The 6,842-nt window shown below is 42.1% G+C and overlaps 1 pseudogene; it reads right to left on the reverse strand.

Annotated features, from left to right (window-relative positions):
- Positions 1–4,226: 4,226 nt before the first annotated feature.
- On the reverse strand, positions 4,227–5,172 carry LOC119923242 (annotated as a pseudogene).
- Positions 5,173–6,842: the final 1,670 nt, after the last annotated feature.

Below are 6,842 nucleotides of genomic sequence, written 5' to 3' on the forward strand. Positions count from 1 at the left end.
CAGAGACCATCTCTTTCTTTGGGTGTTTTGCAGATGTACTTTTTCATTGCTTTAGCTCGCATCAAATGCTTTCTTATAGCTGCGATGGCTTGGGACAATTATGTAGCCATCTGTAGCCCATTGTTTTATATGGTTGTGGTATCCTGTAGAATTTGTGCCTGGCTCCTGGCAGGGACATTATTAGTCACCACTATCAACTCTTTTGTCATTATAATAATAATGATTGTATTTGTTAAGCGCTTACTATGTGTGCTTACTATCCTCCCCTTGTGCTGGGGAGGATACAAGGTTATCAGGTTGTCCCGTGTGGGGCTCACAGTCAAAGTGGGACTCAGACAAAGTGACTTCTGTATTCTATACAGTGGTAATCTCCATGTTGAATCGCATGATCTACAGCCTGAGAAATAAGGAGGTGAAGAATGACATGAACAGGTTTATATACCAGAGGAGGGGCCCTTGAGTAGAGAACTCTTTCGATTGGAGGGGAACATAGTAGCACTTTAGATGGAAAGGAAATGGTGGATTTTAGTTATATTGAGAAGATAGAGCCAACGGGAATTCACGACTGATTGAATGTGTTGGTTGAATGAGAGAGGTGAATTAAGGAAAATGCCAGGGTTAAAGGCTTGGGAGACAGGAAAAAGTGATGGTGTCATCCAAACTACAGTGATTGGAAAGTCATTGGGAGGATAGAGGTTGGGTAAAAAAAGGTAGAGTTCTGTTTTGTCCTTTCTAAGGCTGAATGTCAGGGCCCACAGATTTTGAGTTCCTGGGGCCCTAAGTAACCTGAAAATACTCCCTGGCCTTGAACTTTCCTGCCCATAGCCGTACACCCTTTAGACTCTCTACCTCAAGGCCAAGGTCACTGATGACATTTGAGAGAATAGTTGCTGCAGAGTGAAGCTCCACTTATCTCTCTTATTCCACCTACGTATTCAGTCTGTCACCAAATTGTGTTGGTTCTACTTTCACCACCTTGGTAAAATCCATTCTTTCCTCCCCAACCACACTGCCACTATGCAGATCAAAGCACTTATCATATCCCACCTTAACTATTGCTTAAGACTTATCACTGACCTCCGTGTCTCCTGTCTCTCTCCTCTCCAGTCCTTTCTTCACTCTACTGCCCAGAAGCTTCTTTTCTAAAGAAGTCTCTCTACTCCTCAAGAACACCCAAGTGGTTGCCCATCCACCTCCACATCAAACAGAAACTCTACCATTAGCTTGAAGCCATTCAATCAGTTCATCCCCACCTACCTTACCCAATGGATAGAGCGTGGACCTGGGAGTCAGAAAGTCAGGGGTCCTAATCCCTTGGGCAAGCCACTTCATTTCTCTGGGCCTCAGTTTTTTCATCTGTAAAATGGGGAATGAGATTGTGAACCCCAGTGCTTGTATCCTCCCCAGCACTTAGTAAAGTTCCTGGGACATAGTAAATGCTTAACAAATACCATTACATTATTATTCTGCTTATTATTATTATTATCATTTCCTACAACCCAGTCTGCCCATTTCCATCTTCTGACACCAATCTATTCTCCGTATCTCGATTTTACCTGTTTACTGCCGGACTCTTACCTATTATCCTCCCTCTGACCTGGAACGCCCTTTCATTTCACATACATAGAGCACCACTCTCCTCATCTTCAAATTCCTACTGAAATAATATCTCCTTCAAGAGACCCTCCCTAACTAGCCCCTCATTTTCCCATCCTATTCACCAACCCCTCTATATCACTAACACACTTGGGTCTGTATCCCTTAAACACTTGGATATTCATGCCACCTCCACAGCACAGCCCCACAGCACTTAAATACTTATCCTTATATACTGCCATTTCCTATATCTATTTATTTTAATGTCTATCTCCCCTTCTAAATTGTAAACTCCTTGTGGGCAGGCATTGTGACTACCCATCTAATTGTATTGCATTTTTCCAAGCACTTAATACAGTGCTCTGTGGTTAGAGCTCAATAAGTGATTGACGGATTAATTGATTGGCAGTGGGTATGTAAATCTGGAGATTGGAGGGTAATTATAATAATAATAATTGTGCTATTTCTTATGTGTTTACTATGTGCCAAGCACTATTCCAAGTGCTAGGGTAGAGATAAGATAATCTGGTTGGACACAGTCCATGTCCCTCATTGGGCTCATAATCTTGATCCCCGTTTTACAGATGATGTAACTGAGGCACAGAGAAGTTAAGTGACTTGCCCAAGATCACATACAGCAGACTTATGGCAGAGCTAGGATTAGAAGCCATGACCACCAACTCCCAGGCCCATGCTCTTTCCACTAGGCCATGCGACTTCTCTGTAAATCACCTTCTACACTGTGCCCCCCTTCTAGACTGTGAGCCTGCTGTTGGGTAGGGACTGTCTCTATATGTTGCCAACTTGTACTTCCCAAGCGCTTAGTACAGTGCTCTGCACACAGTAAGCACTTAATCAATATGATTGAATGAATGAATGAATGATATCCCCAGTCACCTAGAGAATCTTGAAGCAAAACAGGAAAAGGAAGATTACCAGTGCTTTTTTCCCAGGAGGTTTCATTACTTCCATTCTGTGTCTGGAGAAGAGAATACTCATTCTCTTACATGAATTTATGTGCATATTCATGTGTCCATGTGCACATGAACATGTGCACTTATGATAGTCATATATACACAAGTTCACATGCATGTATTGACATACCTGTGAATATATCTATATATGAATCTTTTGCACATACACTTTATGTGCATATATATGCACTCTTCTGTGTGCTGAAGAGGTCAAAATCAGACTTATATCATATGATACATACATATATACACATAAAAATTTGTCTGTGTATAGATTCATGTAAACACAGAATTGGATTTCTTTTAAATAATTAACTATGAGCCGTTTGTACCTCCAAAGCCAAGAGAATTAGAACTGTGCAATTCTTCCAGGCATTGACCAAATGGGATTTCGGTTCCATTTTCAAACACAGTTATTGGAGACAAAGCTGAAAGGTGGTAGAGGGTGCTTTAATGTCCCTCGCACAAGCCCGGTGGAGAAGATGAATCTTTTGAACAGGGAGCCAAACAAAGAAAATCCTTCATAAGTGTGGTATGGGTGTCTACCCCAGCAGGAACCTGGTCTCTAGGGAGAAAGAGAGGCAGAGGATCAGAGATGAGGTAATGGCAGAAAGGGAGAGGGGAGATTTGTGGGTGTTGGTACATGCTGGTGATTTGGGGAATCAGACCCAACCCAAGGATTGGAGGAATCAGTGGGGTCCCCCAGAACACCCAAGGAGGTAACCCCAGGGCTACAGACCTGGATCCTGAAAGCTTGTCCCGTCTTTAAAATCTGACCATCTTTGTAAGCCCTACTGCATTATAAGAATAGCACGATTGACAAGGTGGATTCCGTAGGCCTTTCTGCAATATGAATCTGATGTTGAAGACTGGATTTCTGACTTGAGGTGTAAAGGGAAGTCATGGAAAGATTGAATGAGGTGAGAGAGATGGATGGAAAATCAGTGATGAAAGTAATACTTAGATTTTAAAACCAAATATGGCTGCTAATTAACAATAATAATAATAATAATAATAATGGTATTTATTAAGTGCTTACTCTGTGTCAAGCAGTGTTCTAAGCGCTGGGGTAGATACAAGGTTATCAAGTTGTACCATGTGGGGCTCACAGTCGTAATCCCCATTTTCCAGATGAGGTAACTGAGGCACAGAGAAATTAAGTGACTTGCCCAAAGTCACACAGCTGACAAGTGGTGAAGCCAGGATTAGAACCCATGACCTCTGACTCCCAAGCCCGTGCTCTTTCCAGTATGCCACGTTGCTTCTCCATTATTAATCATGGCCTGCTGATTAACAGTAACTTCAAAGGGTATCCGCTGATTGCCAAGTCAGCTTTAATGTCTAACTCAAATTCACTACCCTTTGCCTCCTGCTCCAACTCCCTGATCACAATTACTTAATCAGGAAGGTTAAACAATCTTCTTCACCTCCATCTATTGGAATGTAAAAATAAACCTAGCAATATTACCAAAAGATGTACCTATAGAGCTTTGTTCTAAGTTTTAATTTATAATGTGGAATTAATCGCATGTGTTTACCCAATCACATTTAAGGCTAAACAATGACAACTGAACTCTCCATCTCTACTTCATAATAGACGCCCCCCCGCCCCATATTCTGCAAAAAGGCGTTTTCTATGGTAAACCATGAAAATGTCTACAATTTTGGGGGACACAGTTTTATTCTCAATATTTTCTTCAGTGCACCTTTTATCTCACTGCTTCTTGAACTATAGATGAGAGGGTTTAGCAGGGGTGTGAGCAGAGCATATGCCAGGGAGAGCAATTCCTTGCTCTCTGCAGTGTAACTGGCCTTTGGTTGCAAGTAGGTGAGATTAGCTGGGCCATAGAATAGGGTCACAGAAGTCAGATGAGAAGCACAGGTGGAGAAGGCTTTTTGTCTTCCTACTGTCAAAGATATTTTTAGAATAATGTAGAGGATGCGAGTGTAGAACAGAACTATCATCAAGAAAGGAAGCATAACCACTGAAATGGTGCCTATATAGGAATAGATTTCAAAGAGGAAGGTGTCTCCCCACACGAGGTCCAGTACCGGGGGAGTTTCACAGAAGAGGTGGTTAATTTTATTGCGACCACAAAAAGGAAAGCTAAATACCCAAGGGGTTTGAATCATTGCGATAACTGACACGGAAATTACAGAACCTGCTGTGAGCTTGGTGACAGCTGCTTTACTCATAAGGACTGGGTAATGTAGGGGATTACAGATGGCCACATAGCTATCATAAGCCATTGAGTAGAGTAGAAAGCATTCTGTACCTCCTAGGAATAGAATGAAATACATTTGTGCCACACAGCCAGCAAATGAAATGGTTCTGTGATACGTTGAGAGAATCACAAGCATTTTAGGAACGATCGTTCCACTGAAGCAAGTTTCTAAGATGGACAAGACCCTCAGGACATATGAGGTACATAAGAATGTGAAGACTCTGTTCCAGAGTGATGATGAAGACAATGACTGTGTTTCCTACCAAGATAATTAAGTAAATTAGTAAAAACACCACAAACAGAAGAAACTGCAGTTTGGGAAAGTTGGAAAAACCCAGGAGAATGAAGTCAGTCACAGTGCTCTGGTTTCCCCTCATCACTTCAAGCATGAAAGCAGAAATGGAAATGGCATGTTAATGCTCTTCAGCATGAGTTTAACCTATTCTGAAATCTGGCTTCTGCAATGACTTAACATCTTTTTCAACTTTCATTCCCAGCCATCTGTGAAAGATCAGGAATCAGCAGTCCCACCGCTTCTGGGATCTCCATTTGGCATTTGTTATATTCACTGAGCAAATCACCAGGATGATTTGCAAATCACCAGGATGAGAAATTTTCCACAAAGCTAAGAAAATAGATGATGGATATTCCTGGACCAAAAGGACAAAAGCAGATTGGCCATTAGATGGAGAGTTTAAAATACACAGGCATAGATACTGTGGGATTCTGTATCCATAAGCATAAAAAAGGTTTTGCTATTCATGTCTAAATCAATCAATCCATCATATTTATTGAGAACTTACTGCATGCTTGGAAGAGCACTTGCAGCACTTGGGAGAATACAATATGACAATGTAACTGAAACATTCATTCATTCATTCAATCGTATTTATTGAGCACTTACTGTGTGCAGAGCACTGTACTAAGCGTTTGGGAAGTACAAGTTGGCAACATATAGAGATGGTCTCTACCCAACAGTGGGCTCACAGTCTAGAAGGGGGAGACAGAGAACAAAACAAAACATATTAACAAAATAAAATAAATAGAATAAATATGTACAAATAAAATAAATAGAGTAATAAGTACGTACAAACATATATGCATACATACAGGTGTTGTGGGGAGGGGACGCAGGTAAGGCAGGGGAGATGGGGGAGGGGAGGGAGAGGAAGGAGGGAGCTCAGTCTGGGAAGGCCTCCTGGAGGAGGTGAGCTCTCAGTAGGGCTTTGAAGTGAGGAAGAGTGCTAGCTTGGTAGATATGCAGAAGGAGGGCATTCCAGGACAGGGGGATGATGTGGGCCGGGGGTCGACGGCGGGACAGGCGAGAACGAGGCACCGTGAGGAGATTAGTGGCAGAGGAGCAGAGGGTGCAGACTGGGCTGTAGAAGGAGAGAAGGGAGGTGAGTTAGGAGGGGGCGAGGTGATGAAGAGCCTTGAAGCCGAGGGGGAGGAGTTTTTGCCTGATGCATAGGTTGATGGGTAGCCACTGGAGATTTTTGAGGAGGGGAGTAACATGCCCAGAGCATTTCTGGACAAAGACGATCTGGGCAGCGGCGTGTAGTATGGATTGAAGTGTCCTCCCTTAACTGTTTTTCACCCACCTGAACATATCCAACCGACCAATCAATCCATAATACTCTTCCAACCGCTTAGTACACAGTAAGCACTCAATAAACATGATTAATAATATCCATTGAGCTAGTTGTCTAGAGTTATCGACATGCTCTCTGCTCTCAAGGAGTTTACAATCCAGTGGGAGAGACAGACATTAAAATAAATTACAGATAAGGAGAAAGTAATAAAGTAGGGAGATACAGTGATATAGAGATATATCTCTAGAGATATATCACTAATTCAGATCTTGAAATTGAAATCCTTCAAAAGTTCTGAAAAGAAAATCCATGATGATAAAACTCTCCAGAGTTTTAAGTCACCCCACCTCAAAAACAACTATCACCCCCGTGATGATGTACTTGCTCTGAGTAGTACTGTCCCTAATATTCTGAAGCCTGTCCTGTATATATATGTCTGTGTGTGTGTGTGTGTG

This window comes from Tachyglossus aculeatus, unplaced genomic scaffold (genome assembly GCF_015852505.1).
Source record: "Tachyglossus aculeatus isolate mTacAcu1 unplaced genomic scaffold, mTacAcu1.pri scaffold_162_arrow_ctg1, whole genome shotgun sequence".
Lineage (NCBI taxonomy): Eukaryota > Metazoa > Chordata > Mammalia > Monotremata > Tachyglossidae > Tachyglossus > Tachyglossus aculeatus.